This window comes from Armigeres subalbatus, chromosome 3 (assembly GCF_024139115.2).
Source record: "Armigeres subalbatus isolate Guangzhou_Male chromosome 3, GZ_Asu_2, whole genome shotgun sequence".
NCBI lineage: Eukaryota > Metazoa > Arthropoda > Insecta > Diptera > Culicidae > Armigeres > Armigeres subalbatus.
The window spans coordinates 35,534,328-35,555,556 of NC_085141.1; the positions used below are offsets into that span (position 1 = coordinate 35,534,328).

Here is a 21,229-nt window from a genome sequence, read left to right on the forward strand (position 1 = left end):
GCCTTCGCTATGCACTGCCTTTGCTTTCGGGTTTTCTTTCCCTTTCCTATAACTGTTTTCTTCCTTCACCGAAGCTCGGTATTTTCGACAGCTACTGCGCAAATGTCCCGGTTTCTTACAAAAATGGCACACGCGGGTCTCCCTGGACCTTTCTTCCGAACGCATCGCTTTCTGGTTTTTCGAGCCGCCACTTTCACGTTCCAAGCGACGATGGGACTCATCCATTAATTTGGAATTCACAACTTCAATCGAAATATCGTCATCAGCCCGATTGTCTAAAATGGCCACTATGCCGTCAAACGAGGGGAGTAAACTACGCAAAATCATGCAGATTTTCGTACACTCAAAATAATTGTCACTTAATTTCCACTATAAAAATCAGGTAGGCTTTAAAAATCTACATTTATGACGACCTTACTTGTGTCTAATAAAACTTACTCACATGTCCTATGCATACCAGAAAGAAATGTAGTGAAATTTAAATGAAAACGTAGAAAACAATATCTATATTCTTTTCTAGTGAATACTACTTGTCACTAGAAATACTAGAATAAGAGATCGGCGAAGACGCCATCTTGTTTCCATTCGAACCGTCAAAAGCGGTTCCAATTCGACTTGTTTACTTTTTGCCTCCATAAGAAGCAAGCAAAAAGTTCAAGTGCTGCCAGCATTATTTTCGCGATTTCATGCATTTTCATACGTTGCCAATTCGACAGTTTTTCACTCCGCCGGTCTCTGGTTATAGGGTTGCTACTTGTCACGAATGTATGAAAAATATATGAGTGGGGTACTCAGACCGAAGTCTATGTTTTGCATCAATCGCTAATGAAAAATTGTGCAGAAACATCATGAGAACAATTTACAAAAATAAGTGTTGAGTATGAAATAATTATTTCATAACTCTATTTTTGGTCCCGTCCGCCTCTAGTGGACGGGAATTATCATCACTCACACGGGCATTGCGCAAACTATTATTCCAATTCACTTAAAATCTATGTGTTTGTTGAAATTTCAATTCACTTAAATTGTTCGGTTCCGAACGTGTAATTTTTGTTTATACTTTTGTGTTTTATCTATATGTATGAAATTTGCGATAATTGATTCGAACCTATGTTTAGTTTAGTCTATAGATGTACATTAAAATAGTATCTTTCCCTTAAACCGAAAACAAAAAATAAATTTGAATTCAATCTTGCAATTAACAAAGCAAGCTCTGCCCACCAGGAACAGTTAGGTTTTGTTGTATTGGCGTTGCCATGGTAATGGGTGGAGCTTGGAGATTAGTTTAATGTCCATCTGACACACACACATTCAAACAATTTAACTATAAATAACCAGGCACTTTCGTGCAATTTTTGAATTTTGTATTTGACTGTCAACGAATATACATCGAGAGGAAAAGCGAACCCGGAGTTTTATTCTGCTACCAGACCACCATCCAGTTTCTACTGCGCTGCTGCAAGAGAACCGATTGCTGCTGCTGATCCACTACCATACAGTCCACCCGTTCTGCCGCTCATCGGAGCATCGTTGGAGGAATCAAACAGTCAAGAATTGTCCGTTCGATACGATCCACATTAGACCTCACCAGTGGTAATCTAATGTGGACACCGTTTCGACTGCACACGGACAATCTGTTGCTTTCCTCAGTCAAGATCCCCGCTGCTGGAGCCTCAACAAGAAACAACATTGTATCCCAGCGAGCCGATCTTGACTGAGGAAAGCAACAGATTGTCCGTGTGCAGTCGAAACGGTGTCCACATTAGATTACCACTGGTGAGGTCTAATGTGGATCGTATCGAACGGACAATTCTTGACTGTTTGATTCCTCCAACGATGCTCCGATGAGCGGCAGAACGGGTGGACTGTATGGTAGTGGATCAGCAGCAGCAATCGGTTCGCCTTGCACATGGATTACATGTTGTTCTCTGGCCTGTTGAGTGTTAGCCAGTAGCAAAATTTTGACTGCACCCCCGGAAGGAAGAGTCCATTTCCCGTTTCCGTTTTTGACGTTGTGCACCGCACATTGTTGGGTCCGTTTCCGTCTCATTCGTGACGTTGTGCACCGCACATTGTTTGGTCCAAACCGAACCGGATAGCAGCATCGGTGCCTTGCAGTTGCAGTTGAAAGTTTCCTCAGTGGCTCTGGTAGAGAATCAAGTAGTTCCGCCGTGAATCGACCATCCGGTCGGCGGCTTTCGCGTTCCGAAAGTACAGTCGCGCAAGTTAAGTGAAAATTTGAAATACGTCCGAACAAGTTTCGGCCAACACGGGCATTGCGCAAACTATTATTCCAATTCACTTAAAATCTATGTGTTTGTTGAAATTTCAATTCACTTAAATTTAATTACATTTTTTAGTGAATTGAGAGCAGTGAGTACCATCACTAACAAATCATTTAACTTCTACAAACGAAACTAGATGGAAAATATCCGCATATGTTTTCATGTAACTCTTAAGTGAAAATTATTTTGAGTGTATCTTTATCTAGTTCGGTACCCGCTGCATCCAACCCATCCAACCGGTCGAAAAGTTCACCGAGCTCGCGCAAATGCTCTTCCAAGTTTCCGCACCGACCGTGTTGTTTTTTGGTGGTATGGTTTCAGGGCTACGAACCAGGCGGGTGCTTAGCTGTCAAATATTTGTTGCTTCCAATCGAGCGAATGCCGACGGCACTAACACTACGCCGTAGTCTATCTTCTATCTTCTTCTTCTATATCTATCTATATCTATCTATATCTATATCTATCTATATCTATATCTATATCTATATCTATATCTATATCTATATCTATCTATCTATATCTATATCTATCTATATCTATATATATATAAAACGCAATGTTTGTATGTTTGTATGTATGTTTGTATGTATGTTCCAGCATAACTTCTGAACCCATTGACCGATTTCAACCAAATTTGGAACACACATTCTTTATCTTAAGGAGACGACGATAGGGGGGTTAGGCATGCTCTTTGGAAAAGGGGGAGGGTGTGGGGGGAGGTGTATTGCTTAGTTATCGATCTACTCAGTGTAACTTCTGAACCCCTTGGCCGGTTTCAACCAAATTTGGAACACAAATTCTTTATCTTAAGAAGGGGACGATATGGGGTTTAAGCCTGCTCTTTGGAAAAGGGGAAGGGTGTGGTGGGAGTGGTATTGCTTAGTTATCGATCAACTCAGTGTAACTTCTGAACCCCTTGGCCGATTTCAAACAAATTCGGAACACAAATTCATTATCATAAGGAGACGACGATAGGTGGTTAGGGATGCTCTTTACAAAAGAGAGAGAGAGAGTATGGGAGGAGGGGTATTGTTTAGCAATCGATCATTTTAATGTAAATCTTGAGCCTCATGACCGATTTGAACCAAATTTGTATCAAATATTGTCTGTCCTAAGGAAGAGTTTTAGTGTATATGAGTAAGTCATTTAAAAAGGGGGAGGGTGTGAAAGAGGGGTATTGTTTAGTTATCGATCAATTCAGCATGACTTCTGAACCCATTTATCGATGTCCACCAAATTTGGAACCCATATTATCTGTCTCTATCTGCTCCGAAAACAAATTGGCCGAATACCTTAAAAATAGCAAATCCTCGACAATAACATTTTCCCGGTAATAACATTTCCCCAAAAATGACTTTTACGAAAATGATATTTCCCAAAAATGATTCTTACCGATACACATATTCCAGAATATGACATTTCCCTGAAAATGACATATCCCTGAATGCGAGCCTGAATGTAGCAGGCCATTAACATAACACTATTTGGCCTAAGGTTATTCGTCATGAAGGACATTTGGGATAATTAAGAACAGCATCAGAAAAATCTTGCATAGCATTTGCATTTGCTGGGTATAAAACAATGATAATTGTTTCCCTTCATCGGAATAATGGTATGCCCAGTGAAAAGCAATGATTAATGTGTTTCCTTCTGAATGGTGGATGTGATTGCTTCTTTAAAAGTAGGCATTTGCCCGGAATAAGGCAATGGTGGGTGTTGACACAGTTGTCAAGCAGGCAACACTTTTCACCGACCACAAGCGGAGCGTCAAAGCGCCGACGAGCGAAGCAACGCGTCGCTGCGCTGAGGATCGACGCGACGCGTCGCAGAGTTTTTGACAGGGCGTTTGACAGTGACAGGATCGTTTCCAGCAGGGATGCCAGATTTGAAGACATGTCTTCAATTTGAAGACATTTGAATCTCTGTGAAGACATTTATTTCATGAAGACATTTTGAAGACTTTTTAAAATATTTGAAGACTTACCTTCTTAATTAAAGATACTTGAAGACAATCAATAATCCAGCGAATAGAAAATATAATTTGATGACTAACTTATAAATTTTGTGACTTCTATATGCAGATCACATAAATATTTCAAAAGTTATACATAATACACTAATGTCTCGGACTTAAAATTTCAATTTATCTTAAATTTTCAATATTATTAAATTTACACTAGCCGGTTGATAAGGTTGTCAACTGAGCGATTCCAAGTAACAGCATCAAAATTTAAGAAAATTTTTAATTCATGATTTTCTATTGAGTTGAAACTTTGCACAGTTTTTCAATTTCATCTAAATCGTCATTTTTCGATATCAAATCTTCATATTGAGTCACGACTAACTTTTCAAAAGGGTGTATGTGAAAATGGTTCAAAATATTTAAAAAGCTGCACAGCAAAAACGGAATGTTCGATTGTTATGATTTTTCAGCAAAGTTAGACAACTAAATGGTGATTATTAAGAAAATGTGCACAGTAAAAAAAATTTTTTGCCTTTAAAATATCATTTTGTCACAAAAACTCAAATATCTCAAAACCCTATCTTTTTTCGAACGTAATTTTTAGGGAAAACGGTCCATTATATTAGCTATCTACCATAAAAATTTGGTGATGGTAAACTAATAAGCAACAACGTTATGACATTTCAAACATTTCACAATTTTCACCTATAGTAAAAACAAAAAAATTCCCGAGTATTTTTTTTTCCCGAAACGCAGGTTGATGCTGTTTTTATTGTTAAGGGCCTTGCGTGAGTTAAACAAGTTGTTTGTATGATATTCCATATTTATGTATTCATCGTTATTATGTATATTATATGTATAAATATTATATGTATAAATAAATAAATGAATTAATATTATCCTAAGTATTAAATTAAATGTGGCAGTTACACAATGTTGTTATAGAAACTCTAAGAGTTTTGGGTTTGAATTTTGGTATGGGTTATGATATCATGAAAACAGTTTATTAATACTTATTTTTTATTTATTTTTATTCAAATTTTTTAAAATATCGAACACTTTTGAATTATTATCAGCACAGTTTGAGTATAGTTTTGCTTTAATTTTATTTTCCGACAATGGAATGAAACAGTGAAATTTTTGGGTTCCTTGGATCGTTTTCGCGTTATTAAATTGCTCGCTGAGCTCTGAAGCCTTTATTTCGTACTCTTCAGTAGTAGTAAAACAAAATGATAATTTGGTTAAATCTTTTCTTTTCTACGATTTGCCCAAGCAAAAAGTTCTTTCGCAGTTTTAATTGGATGCTCACGTTCTTTGGCTAAACTTGCTCTTGTGGCCATGCGCTTCATTGTTCCTCCAATAGCATCACAAGGACCTTTGCCATGTGATGTAGCAAAAATGCCATTCTGCATCAATTCCGTACATTGATTTAAATTGACATAGGCTCGAAAATTCTTACGATTTTTGTACTGCGACGCTGCTCCATCAGACATGAAATATATCTTTTTGACTTCTTTATGCTTATCAACGCGTAAAAGTTAATCATTTTTTCAATGAACAAGTTTACGGATACTGAATCGTGTCTTAAATCTTCGGAAATTATAATAAAACTTAAGTGTTCAATTTGCGTACTTCCATTGAAATAAATAACGAATGGATGAATTGTAGCTTGTTGTACGTTCCAGTGATGGGACTGCACTTCATCTTGCAATACAAAGCTGTAATTTTCAGAAAAATCACAAATGACTAAAAATTCACCATTTTGTAATGTATTTTTCGTATTTTTGAAAAAGCTGGATTGTTCTGTTGTAATGAAATCGTGAGGGATTAAACTTTCTAATTTCAAGCAAAAATATGACACAAACTCATCTACAGGTTTTACAATAGTTTCTATGTCACACCTATCCGTGGTCACCCATTGCTCAAATGATAACTGATCAATATATTTTTCTTCAAACTCAGCGAATAAAGTATTTTCCAATGATGAAGAATCTGGACAATCCGAACAAGATCGTAGATAGCAATTTGATGTTGTATTTTCACACAAAAGACTACCAGTTAACATTTTAATATCCTTTGTTAAATTGATTCTTTTCAAACTATGTAAAGTAAGATTAATATTCTCATTGGTTGTGCACACACACATTATGTGTTCCTGAATTGGAAAGAAGCTTACATTGCCTTGGCCGAAGGCTTGCAAATGAGGAAAAACCTATTTTAATATTATCGTGAATTTCCTTGAAGCGTGTGTACGCTTCTTTCAAAGTCGTCATCATTAATCGTTTTGCCTTTCTCGTATACTAAGTATACGGTAAAGGCTATATGATCGCTCCAAAAACAAACTTTTTATAGAAGGCCCGGAGACCCATAGTGTTATATACCAATCGACTCAGTTCGACGAATTGAGGTGATGTCTGTGTGTGTGTGTGTGTGTGTGTGTGTGTATGTGTGTGTGTGTGTGCGCGCACAAAACGACGCAAAAAATGTCACTCATTTTTCGGGCACTTATCCTCAACCGATTTGCTCGCAACAAATTGCATTCGACGCAGAATCCTTTCCCATTGTTTCCTATTGAAAATTGGCCAGGTCGGACTATGATATCGGGTGTTATGGCCAAAATACAAATTTATACGTAAAAATCGCGTAAAAAATGTCACTCATTTTTCGGGCACTTATCCTCAACCGATTTGCTCGCAACAAATTGCATTCGACGCAGAATCCTTTCCCATTGTTTCCTATTGAAAATTGGCCAGGTCGGACTATGGGACCGGAAGTTATGGCCAAATTACAAATTTATACGTAAAAATCGCGTAAAAAATGTCACTCATTTTTCGGGCACTTATCCTCAACCGATTTGCTCGCAACAAGTTGCATTCGACGCAGAATCCTTTCCCATTGTTTCCTATTGAAAATTAGCCAGGTCGGACAATGGGACCGGAATTTATGGCCAAAATACAAATTTATACGTAAAAATCGCGTAAAAAATGTCACTCATTTTTCGGGCACTTATCCTCAACCGATTTGCTCGCAACAAGTTGCATTCGACGCAGAATCCTTTCCCATTGTTTCCTATTGAAAATTAGCCAGGTCGGACTATGGGACCGGAATTTATGGCCAAAATACAAATTTATACGTTACAATCGCGTAAAAAATGTCACTCATTTTTCGGGCACTTACCCTCAACCGATTTGCTCGCAAAAATTGCATTCGACGCAGAATCCTTTCCCATTGTTTCCTATTAAAAATTGGCCAGGTCGGACTATGGGATCGGAAGTTATGGCCAAAATACAAATTTATACGTAAAAATCGCGTAAAAAATGTCACTCATTTTTCGGGCACTTATCCTCAACCGATTTGCTCGCAACAAATTGCATTCGACGCAGAATCCTTTCCCATTGTTTCCTATTGAAAATTGGCCAGGTCGGACTATCGGATCGGAAGTTATGGCCAAAATACAAATTTATACGTAAAAATCGCGTAAAAAATGTCACTCATTTTTCGGGCACTTATCCTCAACCGATTTGCTTGCAACAAGTTGCATTCGACGAAGAATCCTTTCCCATTGTTTCCTATTGAAAATTAGCCAGGTCGGACTATGGGATCGGAAGTTATGGCCAAACTACCTTTTTGCCTTTCTCGTATATTAAGTATACGGTAAAGGCTATATGATCGCTCCAAAAACAAACTTTTTATAGAAGGCCCGGAGACCCATAGTGTTATATACCAATCGACTCAGTTCGACGAATTGAGGTGATGTCTGTGTGTGTGTGTGTGTGCGCACAAAACGACGCAAAAAATGTCACTCATTTTTCGGGCACTTATCCTCAACCGATTTGCTCGCAACAAATTGCACTCGACGCAGAATCCTTTCCCATTGTTTCCTATTGAAAATTAGCCAGGTCGGACTATGGGATCGGAAGTTATGGCCAAAATACAAATTTATACGTAAAAATCGCGTAAAAAATGTCACTCATTTTTCGGGTACTTATCCTCAACTGATTTGCTCGCAACAAATTGCATTCGACGCAGAATCCTTTCCCATTGTTTCCTATTGAAAATTGGCCAGGTCGGACTATGGGACCGGAAGTTATGGCCAAATTACAAATTTATACGTAAAAATCGCGTAAAAAATGTCACTCATTTTTCGGGCACTTATCCTCAACCGATTTGCTCGCAACAAGTTGCATTCGACGCAGAATCCTTTCCCATTGTTTCCTATTGAAAATTAGCCAGGTCGGACAATGGGACCGGAATTTATGGCCAAAATACAAATTTATACGTAAAAAACGCGTAAAAAAATCTCGCACATTTTTCAAGCATTTATCCTCAACCGATTTGTTCACAACAAGTTGCATTCGACGCAGAAACCTGACCCATTGTTTCCTATTAAAACTTAGCCAGGTCGGACTATGGGACCGGAATTTATGGCCAAAATACAAATTTATACGTTACAATCGCGTAAAAATGTCACTCATTTTCGGGCACTTACCCTCAACCGATTTGCTCGCAACAAATTGCATTCGACGCAGAATCTTTTCCCATTGTTTCCTTTTAAAATTGGCCAGGTCGGACTATGGGATCGGAAGTTATGGCCAAAATACAAATTTATACGTAAAAATCGCGTAAAAAATGTCACTCATTTTTCGGGCACTTATCCTCAACCGATTTGCTCGCAACAAATTGCATTCGACGCAGAATCCTTTCCCATTGTTTCCTATTGAAAATTGGCCAGGTCGGACTATCGGCTCGGAAGTTATGGCCAAAATACAAATTTATACGTAAAAATCGCGTAAAAATGTCACTCATTTTTCGGGCACTTATCCTCAACCGATTTGCTCGCAACAAGTTGCATTCGACGCAGAATCCTTTCCCATTGTTTCCTATTGAAAATTAGCCAGGTCGGACTATGGGACCGGAATTTATGGCCAAAATACAAATTTATACGTTACAATCGCGTAAAAAGTGTCACTCATTTTTCGGGCACTTATCCTCAACCGATTTGCTCGCAACAAATTGCATTCGACGCAGAATCCTTTCCCATTGTTTCCTATTGAAAATTGGCCAGGTCGGACTATGGGATCGGAAGTTATGGCCAAAATACAAATTTATACGTTACAATCGCGTAAAAAATGTCACTCATTTTTCGGGCACTTATCCTCAACCGATTTGCTCGCAACAAATTGCATTCGACGCAGAATCCTTTCCCATTGTTTCCTATTGAAAATTAGCCAGGTCGGAGAATGGGATCGGAAGTTATGGCCAAACTACCTTTTTGCCTTTCTCGTATACTAAGTATACGGTAAAGGCTATATGATCGCTCCAAAAACAAACTTTTTATAGAAGGCCCGGAGACCCATAGTGTTATATACCAATCGACTCAGTTCGACGAATTGAGGTGATGTCTGTGTGTGTGTGTGTGTGTGTGTGTGTGTGTGTGTGTGTGTGTGTGCGCACAAAACGACGCAAAAAATGTCACTCATTTTTCGGGCACTTATCCTCAACCGATTTGCTCGCAACAAATTGCACTCGACGCAGAATCCTTTCCCATTGTTTCCTATTGAAAATTAGCCAGGTCGGACTATGGGATCGGAAGTTATGGCCAAAATACAAATTTATACGTAAAAATCGCGTAAAAAATGTCACTCATTTTTCGGGTACTTATCCTCAACTGATTTGCTCGCAACAAATTGCATTCGACGCAGAATCCTTTCCCATTGTTTCCTATTGAAAATTGGCCAGGTCGGACTATGGGACCGGAAGTTATGGCCAAATTACAAATTTATACGTAAAAATCGCGTAAAAAATGTCACTCATTTTTCGGGCACTTATCCTCAACCGATTTGCTCGCAACAAGTTGCATTCGACGCAGAATCCTTTCCCATTGTTTCCTATTGAAAATTAGCCAGGTCGGACTATGGAACCGGAATTCTATGGCCAAATACAAATTTATACGTAAAATCGCGTAAAAATGTCACTCATTTTTCGGGCACTTATCCTCAACCGATTTGCTCGCAACAAGTTGCATTCGACGCAGAATCCTTTCCCATTGTTTCCTATTGAAAATTAGCCAGGTCGGACTATGGGACCGGAATTTATGGCCAAAATACAAATTTATACGTTACAATCGCGTAAAAAATGTCACTCATTTTTCGGGCACTTACCCTCAACCGATTTGCTCGCAAAATTGCATTCGACGCAGAATCCTTTTCCATTGTTTCCTATTAAAATTGGCCAGGTCGGACTATGGGATCGGAAGTTATGGCCAAAATACAAATTTATACGTAAAATCGTGTAAAAAATGTCACTTATTTTCAGGCACTTATCCTCAACTGATTTGCTTGCAACAAGTTGCATTCGCCGCACAATACTTTACCATTGTTTCCTATTGAAAATTAGCCAGGTCGGACTATGGGATCGGAAGTTATGGCCAAACTACCTTTTGCCTTTCTCGTATATTAAGTAAACGTGAAGGCTGTATATTTGCTCCAAAAACAAACTTTCAATAGAAGGACCGGAGACCCATAGTGTTATATATCAATCGACTCAGTTCGACGAATTGAGGTGATGTCTGTCTGTGTGTGTGTGTGTGTGTGTGTGCGTACAAAACGACGCAAAAATGTCACTTATTTTACAGGCACTTATCCTGAATCGATTTGCTCGCAACAAATTGCACTCGACGCAGAATCCTTTCCCATTGTTTTCTAATTGAAAATTAGCCAGGTCGGGCTATGGGGTCGGAAGTTCTGGTCAAAATACAAATTTATACGTAAAAATCGCGTAAAAAATGTCACTCTCTTTTCGCGTACTTATCCTCAACTGATTTGCTCGCAACAAATTGCATTCGACGCAGAATCCTTTCCCATTGTTTCCTATTGAAAATTGGCCAGGTCGGACTATGGGACCGGAAGTTATGGCCAAATTACAAATTTATACGTAAAAATCGCGTAAAAATGTCACTCATTTTTCGGGCACTTATCCTCAACCGATTTGCTCGCAACAAGTTGCATTCGACGCAGAATCCTTTCCCATTGTTTCCTATTGAAAATTAGCCAGGTCGGACAATGGGACCGGAATTTATGGCCAAAATACAAATTTATACGTAAAAATCGCGTAAAAAATGTCACTCATTTTTCGGGCACTTATCCTCAACCGATTTGCTCGCAACAAGTTGCATTCGACGCAGAATCCTTTCCCATTGTTTCCTATTGAAAATTAGCCAGGTCGGACTATGGGACCGGAATTTATGGCCAAAATACAAATTTATACGTTACAATCGCGTAAAAAATGTCACTCATTTTTCGGGCACTTACCCTCAACCGATTTGCTCGCAACAAATTGCATTCGACGCAGAATCCTTTCCCATTGTTTCCTATTAAAAATTGGCCAGGTCGGACTATGGGATCGGAAGTTATGGCCAAAATACAAATTTATACGTAAAAATCGCGTAAAAAATGTCACTCATTTTTCGGGCACTTATCCTCAACCGATTTGCTCGCAACAAATTGCATTCGACGCAGAATCCTTTCCCATTGTTTCCTATTGAAAATTGGCCAGGTCGGACTATGGGATCGGAAGTTATGGCCAAAATACAAATTTATACGTAAAAATCGCGTAAAAAATGTCACTCATTTTTCGGGCACTTATCCTCAACCGATTTGCTTGCAACAAGTTGCATTCGACGCAGAATCCTTTCCCATTGTTTCCTATTGAAAATTAGCCAGGTCGGACTATGGGACCGGAATTTATGGCCAAAATACAAATTTATACGTTACAATCGCGTAAAAAGTGTCACTCATTTTTCGGGCACTTATCCTCAACCGATTTGCTCGCAACAAATTGCATTCGACGCAGAATCCTTTCCCATTGTTTCCTATTAAAAATTGGCCAGGTCGGACTATGGGATCGGAAGTTATGGCCAAAATACAAATTTATACGTAAAAATCGCGTAAAAAATGTCACTCATTTTTCGGGCACTTATCCTCAACCGATTTGCTCGCAACAAATTGCATTCGACGCAGAATCCTTTCCCATTGTTTCCTATTGAAAATTAGCCAGGTCGGAGAATGGGATCGGAAGTTATGGCCAAACTACCTTTTTTTAATTGATAAATCACAAAAAAAAATGTCACCTATTTTTCGGACACCTAACCTTGATCGATTTACACGCAACAAGTTGCATTCGACGCAGATTCCTGTCCCATTGTTTCCTATTGAAAATTGTCCAGTTATGGCTAAAATGCAAACTTTTACGAAAAAATCGCGTAAAGAATGTCACTCATTTTTAGGCGTTTATCTTCAGATTATTTGCTCGCAACAAGTTGCATTCGACGCATAGATAATCCTGTCCCAATGTGTCCTATTGAACATTGGCCAGATCGAAATATGGGATCGGAAGTTATGGTCGAAACACTATTTTTGCCTTTTGTCTGCAAAGTATACGAAAAGGCTATATGTTCGCTCCAAAACCAAACTTTTACAGAAGGCCTGAAGACTCATAGTGTTATATACCAATCGACTCAGCTCGACGAACTGAGATGATGTCTCTGTGTGTGTGTATGTATGTGTGTGCGCGCACCAAAAGTGCGAAAAATTTAGCTCACTTTTTTGGTGCTTATCCTCAACCGAACAAGTTCCATTCGACGCGGGATCCTATCGTATTGTTTTTTATTGAAAATTTGGAATCGGACACATCGGACTATGGGCACAAAAATTATGGCCAAAATACTTTATGTTATAAAAAAGCGCGTAAAAAAGTCTAGCTCATTTTTAATGCACTTACCCTCAATCGATTTACACACAACAAATTGCATTGGACGCAGAATCCTATTCTATTATTTTCTATTGAAAATTGGCCAGCTTGGACTATTACCTTAGAAATTATGACAAAAATACTTTTTGCCTTTCTTGTGCTACAAAGTTGTACCGAAAGGCTATAATTTCCCTCCGAAAACGAACTACCGGATGCTTCCACACTGATACACTTCCCTCCCTCTTCATCCAAATGTGATATCCTTAAAATATATTACTGGGCAAAATAAAACAGGGGTATGTACATCAAAAAGATTGAAAAAGGAAAAAAAATGTCGACATTCTTATTAGCATATTTTAGATCAAGTTGAAAACCGAACCGAGATCTCGCGTTTTCAACTGGATCTAATATCTTGCTTGAAATAATCCGATTTTCATAGAACGGACAAAGAAGTTTCTTTTTTACTTCTAACTACTAGCTCATCTACTTTCAAGCAAACACATTTTACGAAGGTCGAGAAAGGCACCATCACCACTAGGTGGATTAATCTGGGTTTTTGGATTGCTTAACGCTTTCCATTTTTTTTTACTGATACATAATCTTTTTGACCAGGCATAGCTCGACTTACTTCATCATCTTCAAAATGTTGAACTACTATTTCTTTTGTCTCATCTGTTAATGCAGTACTAGACCTAGTATTTTTGGTTGAAAGACAGTTATTCTTCAATTGTTTTGCCTCTTTTACTGTATTTCTATTGGTTTTGAACTCATCAATGGCATCCTGAATAGACCACGAACTTGGCAGCATCGACAAAATCAATAATTTTTCTTTCCTTGTCGTGGCTGCATTCGAGAACCTTTCCTTCATATTTATAATTACCTCATCGTAGTCTGTATTTTCCACATCATCAGGTCCTAATTTGAAGAGGTTTCTTCGTACAGCTTCGTTTATTTCACGGTATTTTTCTCCGGGTAATAAACGTAGTCCATCTTACTCCATTTAATCAGGTCACTTTTATCCCAGCTATGCCCTCGTTAAAGCGTTCGATGTTGACCTTTTGGATACACTCATCTTCCGATTGATTTGTTAAAACAGATTTCGCTGATGGTACGGTGGCAAGGCTCTCAGCACTTAATACTTCTGGTAATTCCTCAGTTGCTGTCGATACATCTGGCAATTCCTCAGTTGCTGTCGTTTTCGAACTTCCTGCGCTCTGCTCAACCGATGATATACAGATTGCTCTTTTGTCAACGTTTAGACGGCAGGACGTGCAAATGCGTAAATTTGTATTCAATGTGGACATTGGAGCATAACCAGTCGCTTTCAGTTTATCTATGGTGCTTTCGGTGAGATTTCGTAACTCTTTTGAACACTTTTTTCCATCAAACGGCCTACAACAGTTGAGAAAGCGGCTACTCATACCCGTTTCCTCCCGATCATAAAGTCTATTCTCTAAGAGGTATATTTTTTGCAGGTAAACTATAGACGTACACGTGTATATAAATCTTTGATTTTGCAGCTTTTGTCTTAAAAATAACATTTCTGATATGTTTCTATCAACGTTATTATCAACAGGTTTCAACACTATTAAAAGAATTTTTCGCCAGTCACGTGCAATGAAAATTATGACACTATCAATACTTTTGATCACAACACTGGATCGTGTCTAAGTTTCTTATAGATGCTATGAATATTTAAATCAAAATATCATGAAAACAACTTGTTTAAATCACGTCCCTTAACAATAAAATCTGCATCAAACTGCAATTCTCGAAATAACTTACACAGAAAAAATTTTTTACTAAATGTGAAAATTGTGAAATGTTTGAAATGTCATAACTTTTTGTTTATTAGTTTACCATCACCAAATTTTTATGGTAGATAGCTAATATAATGGACCGTTTTCCCTAAAAAATTACGTTCGAAAAAGATAGGGTTTTGAGATATTTGAGTTTTGTGACAAAATGATATTTTTAAAGGCAACAAAAATTTTTTTTTTACTGTGCACATTTTCTTAAGAATCACCATTTAGTTGTCTAACTTTGCTGAAAAAATCATAACAATCGAACATTCCGTTTTTGCTGTGCAGCTTTTTAAATATTTTTGAACCATTTTCACATACTCCCTTTTGAAAAGTTAGTCGTGACTCAATATGAAGATTTGATATCGAAAAATGACGATTTAGATGAAATTGAAAAACTGTGCAGAGTTTCAAATATTTTCGAAATGGTCGCTCAGGATCGACTGACATGCCCCCGTGGAATGCCTCAACTGCATCACATTTTAGTTATTGCGAGAAGATAGAAAAATTCGAACGAGGGTCCGACGGTCGACCGTCGGAAAGCTGTTCCGCAAACGTCAAATCACTTGATGCACGGAAAATAATGTTGGTTGATTTTTTCGGTGTGAATGTTCATTATTGAAATCGAAGAAAATATGTAACTTTAAATGAGTGTTACATGCCGCTATATATTTTAAATAAGTTTTATGGTACTTTCAAGGCATTTCGGAGCGTATTTATGCGATTTTGAAACATTTTAGACTTCTTTAATATTCTTGATATCAAGGAATATCAACACTTTTCGCACAGTGCATGTCATTTGAAGTTTCCGACACTCAGTCTTCTTCTTCTTCTTTGCTCCGCAAAATTAGAAGTTTTCTCTGTTCTCGCAATATGTGCTGGTTAAAAAATTCCCGATGGCAGCATTCGTTTAATGTTTTCTTGATAGCGGTGGCGTTTTCGACGTGTCTGCTAAAATATATTTCGCTCATTGTATCAGAACGCAATGACCGATCTAATTTATTTCAAACGGAAAAAAAGACAGAATTTTACTATGAGTTGTTGGGCTAGAGCCATTTTTTTAAATTTATTCATAATTCATCTGATCTTTTCGGTATTCCCAGAATACCCGCTGAGAAAGAGAATAAATTTTGAAGAACTCGATGAATTTTCCATGGATTTTAGAAAAAAAAATTCAATGGAAATTCGTTTTAAAAAAATAATTCGTGTAAAATAAGGATATTTGGGTCCAAAAGCCCTACCTCGTTTATGTTTGCAAACGATAGTGCATCGGTCGGGAATACTTGAACCGAAGTTATAAAAATTCTGGTAAAAGTCTTAATCAGTAAAAATATTTTTTTATTTAAGATATATTAAGGCAAATTTTGGGCTGTGCAACATTTCAGAACGAATGAACCATCAGCCCAAAACGTCAGCCCCATATTTTAAAAGGTTGAGTCAAGTGCCCTATGGTGTTTGGATAGTGCGTTTGAATCATATTATTCCGTACGTCAAAGAAGACCGAAAATGTCGAGGTAGCATTTTTCATCAATTTTTAAATTTTAAATTAAACAATGTTCCTTTCAATTTTTGATTCAAATGGAAAACTGACGCGTTCAGGATGATTAACTTCATCGTTCTAAGAAAGAAAATGAATATCGATTCTTCATTTTGGGACCCAAAAAATCGTGTAAAATAAAGAAAATTTCCCATTAATAGTCCGAGGAATTTCTTATAAAAATTCAAGAGAATTGAAATAGGAAATTCTTTTCAAATTATCTTGGAAATTTATAATAATTCCAGTATGGGCAGTAAAGGAATTCCCCCAAAATGTAAACGGGAAATTCATCTTAATTTCCACAAAATTAGTTTTTGCAGGAAAATCATCTGAACTCCTACAAATAATTCATGTTTATTTCCACAAGAAATTTGTCTAAATTCCTGTGGGATGTACTCCGGATTTGTATTTGAAAGTTAAGGGATGTCTCTTCGGATTTTCCATGTACCACATTTTTACGAATTTCATAGGAAATTATTTTCATTTTCTCAGAAAATTTTCTTTAGTTTCCTTAGAAAATTCTTACGAATGTCAACAATTGATATTGTTCTGGAGTTAAATGGACATTTCTCAGAATGGCCACCGTAAATTATTTTTAATTTGTTCAGGAGAATATTCTGAAAAGAAATCAGAGGAATTTCCTAAAAAAAAATCCGCCAGAGTTTTTATTAAAGACTCAGTAGAAAGTTCAGGGTAAACTCGTTAGAATTCCTTGTTGAATTCTTCCTTGAATTCCTTTAATATTTTTTCAAGAAATATTTTTGGGCACTCTTTCAGTATTTTAACTGGGAATACCTCTAAAATTTCTCCTGTAAATACATCTCTGGAATTCTTTCTGAAATTTCCCATGAAATTCCTCCGGGAATTCGTCCAGCAATTCCTTCAGAGATTTTTCAGAAAATTTCTCCAGAGTTTCCTTCGGAAGTACCTCTAGCAGCTCCTCCATAAGTTCATCCAGAAATTTCTCCATTAGATCCTCCAAGAATTCCGTCGGAAGTTCCTCCAGTCGCTCCTTCAGAAATTTCTTAGTTTGTTTCTTTCACGAGTTCCTCCAGCAGATCTTCCAGGAATTGCTCTCGAAGCTCCTGCAGGCATTTGTTCGGAAATTCCTCTAAGAATCCTTTCGGAAGTTTCTCCACCAGTTCCTCCTGACGATGCTCCGAGAATCTTGCCGAAAGATTCTCCAATAATACCTCTTGAACTCTGGAATTTCTCTGTTATTTCCTCCAGTAATTCTTCCGAAAATTCCTGCGCAATATTCCTGAGAAATACCTCAGGAAGTTCCTCCAAAAAGTTATCCAGAAGTTCCTCCGGAAGTTTCTTCAGACAATATTTTCAGAAACCCTTTCAGTAATTGCTCAGGAATTGCTAAAAAATCCTTCAGGAAGTTCGCAGGAAAATCCTTCAGGAATTCTTCAGAAAAATCCTTCAGTAATTCTTCCAGAAAATCCCTCCGGAATTTCTCCTGTAATTCCTCCGGAAGTTCCATTAGCATTTCATCCGGAAGTTCTTTCAGAAATTTATCTGAAAGTTCCTTCAAAAAATCCTTTGGATGTTTATCCTTTAGAAAGTCTCCAAAAAATCCATCAGGAATTTATCCTGATGTTTCTTCAGAAAATCTTATGGAAATTTCTTCAGGTATTTTAGGTATTTCAGGAATTTTTCCGAATCCCTACAGACAATTCTTCAAAAATAAATTCAGAAGAATTCCACAAGGAAATTCAGTTAGAAAAATCCGTTGGAATTATATTTAAAGACTCATTAGGAAATCCTAGGGAAAGTCATTTCCCTTACTCATGAAGATTTAAAAGAATATTCTCTTGAATTCTAACAATTTGAGTGTTAAAAAATAAACGATACATAAAACAAGGAGATGATTGAAATTACAAACCTATTGGATTTTGAAATTTGTTCTCTGATAATCATAATTTTGATATTGAAGACATTTGAAGACATTTTTACTCGACTGTGAAGACATTTGAAAATATCCCCTGGCATCCCTGGTTTCCAGGGTCGACTGGCTCGACCATTCAGCACAAGCTAGTCAATGTGGCCGGTTGGGCATAAAGTTAAGTGCTATGAATAGTGAATTTCTAGTGGTAAATTGAATAGAAGTGAATTTGTTGTTTATTTCGATTGATCGTTTAGACCAAATCGCAAAAATAGCCGCCGTGATAATCCTTCTACACGCTTAGTTCAGTTCACCCAAATATGGGTGAACAGTACCTAAAATCCTCAAAAAGTGCACATACCTAGATATGGGTGAAATGGTCATCACCCAAATATGAGTAAACTGAGTTTACCCATATATAGGTAGTTGAATGGAGATGATTTATTGGTAAACTTTACCCAAATTTGGGTGATTTTATTTTGTTTGAAGCCATTCTTACTTTTTCTAATAAGAACATATTACTTTTAAAAATTATCATAATATCTGTCATTTTATTATAACAAAAAAATATAATTTTTAACAAAATAAATATAATACAATAATAGTTGGTCTGCACCAACATAAGTTCGCTCACTGCAGGAGCCGGAAATTACACCGTGGTAGGAGTGCTTCCGGATACTCAGGTTTGCTGCTTGTACATGGGTGTGTTTAATCACGGTTGTCGGTAGTTCCTGTTAAAAGAGAAAGGAATTTAGACATTGTAAAAATAGAGTTGTGGACCAAATACTCATTTGGTGAATATCGGATTCTTCTCTATTGCGATTTTACGATTAATGGTACTACTACCGGAGTAAGAATAATTCAAAAAAAAATTGTGAAAAAGCTTCCCAATTCCAGAATAATTCACCGAAACTTACCTCAACGGTACTTGGTGGGTCCGGGGGTTGAATACTGATAGGAGGGTATCGGTGCAAGGATACTGATTCAAAGATTATAGGCTAACATTCGCATTTCACTGTGTTGAAGGTCCGGGGGCTAAAGTTCTGTTTGATGGTGGCATTGTGAGTTGTCCACTTCACTGAGGAGCACACCGGCTGCGGTTACATCACCGACGCAGTTGTATCTGCGGTCCCGACTGCGCGCTGGCTTGAAGCAACAAAAAAAAATAGCCCACCTTCTTCCCGTATTCCTAGAGTAGACCGCAAAAGGTTTGGAATGCAGCATCTAGACAGGTGTCTCATTGTCGGAGCGGTCGCAGCTGGAGATCCGGCAGGATTTATTTGCGATGTTGTCGAAGGTGTCCGTTTCCGCGGCTGGAAGAGGAGAAGGAATAATATATTTGTTACGGTGTTACTGTGAGGAAAGCATGGATAACAAATTGGCTTACCTGTTTATGCAACGGGTGCAGATACTCCATTGGTTCCCGGGAGGTTCAGCTTGGTCCGAGCCTCTTGTGACTTCTCATGCTCAGTACCTTTTAAACGACAAAATGCAGAATAAGACAAATGCAAATGCAGTTAACCATTATTTAATAAGCCTGAATTTACTCACCGTCATAATGTTCAGCCAGACGACCGAAATAAATTCAATCTGGACATGTTTTATGTTTTCTTTAGTTTTATGAAAACGATGAAAACAAACACGCGAACACTAATTTTTTTTCACCCAAATATGGGTAAATATTTTTACCCATATATTGGTAAAACCACTTTATCAACAATATGAGTGAAATTTACTGATAAACTCCGTACATTTCACCCATATTATAGGTAAATTAAACATTACCTAAATATGGGTGATTGAAGGGTGTTTGTTTCCTGAGTGTGCATATTTTGGGGGCAGCTTGGGGACCCCAAAACATGAAAAAGTGCCCATGGAACATAGGGTCGGAAATCACTGCTAAGTGAGTTATTCAAAATTCTATGTTTTAACTTTTGGTCAACTTTACCAACCTCTATCTCATTAACCATTGATCGTATAATCTCAGTCAGCACACAGAACGAAAGCTTAAAGTCTAAGCTTTTTTAGCTTCGTTGACCTTATGTTAATAAAAGTGGTTTTAAGTACAGTAATTATGCAAACTTTCGAAAAAGTGTCAAAAATAACGTGCTTTTTTCTTATAATTTAGTGATTTTTTCATCAATACATTCGATATTATGAAAAAATTTCTTCTAAAACATTCTTATGCTTCTTTGCTTCCAAAATGTCCTTTGGTGGAACATTGTATGGTTTGTAGTTTACCCGTAATTTTCAATTTAAAATAATTAAGAAAAATCATCGAACAGCAATTTTCATCGCGATGTTTGCTTCAAAATGTTGGTTGGCAACCCTACCTGTTCGGGCGTTCGTTGCTTGCACGTGGTGCGATCGTTTGTAAACACCATGCATGCCACTAATGCCGTGCAGAAGTGAGGTTCAAAAAACAATGGATCAGCTGATAGAAAAATTGGTTATTTTTTAACCAGGGCGTAAATTGTTTAAATAAATCGCACGTTTGTGTGATTAACTTTGAAGAGCATAAGTGTTAAATTTGCAAACTATCCACGCTGTCTGATGTAAGGCTTATCTGTTAGAAGCAGCCATAATTTATTTACAGATAATGCTTTTTCATCAGTAATTAACTATCATTTTTATTTTGTTTTCGCCCAAATCGGATGATACCTTGATAATAAAATCCGACGCATGTAGGCAAACGATTGACGAATGACTTCGTATTTGACTTGGTTGCTTCTGGTAGGGGGGTGGTAAATTTTCATTCAGTTGTAGTCGTCCTGCGGTGACGATATGGCATGATTTGTTTATGCGGGTGCTTTACTTTTTTGGAATTATTTTAATTTCAGTGATTCCGGGTCATGGACATTTTAGTGTATTCTTAAACTAAACAAAATGGTATTTATGGGAATCCGATTAAGAGTCGTCCGTGGGTACTTTCGGGAGGAGTGATGCATGAGAATTCGACTAATCAATTTATTTTTAAAATTTCTATGAATTTGTGGGGTTTTT

At 37.5% G+C, this 21,229-nt stretch overlaps 1 long non-coding RNA gene across 1 annotated transcript; it reads right to left on the reverse strand.

Annotated features, from left to right (window-relative positions):
• Nucleotides 1-18,748: 18,748 nt before the first annotated feature.
• On the reverse strand, nucleotides 18,749-19,914 carry LOC134221306 (uncharacterized). Its single transcript, XR_009982315.1, has 4 exons — nucleotides 19,778-19,914; nucleotides 19,614-19,700; nucleotides 19,144-19,539; nucleotides 18,749-18,957 (listed from the first exon to the last, which is right to left on the reverse strand). It is a non-coding gene; the product is annotated as an uncharacterized LOC134221306 (long non-coding RNA).
• Nucleotides 19,915-21,229: the final 1,315 nt, after the last annotated feature.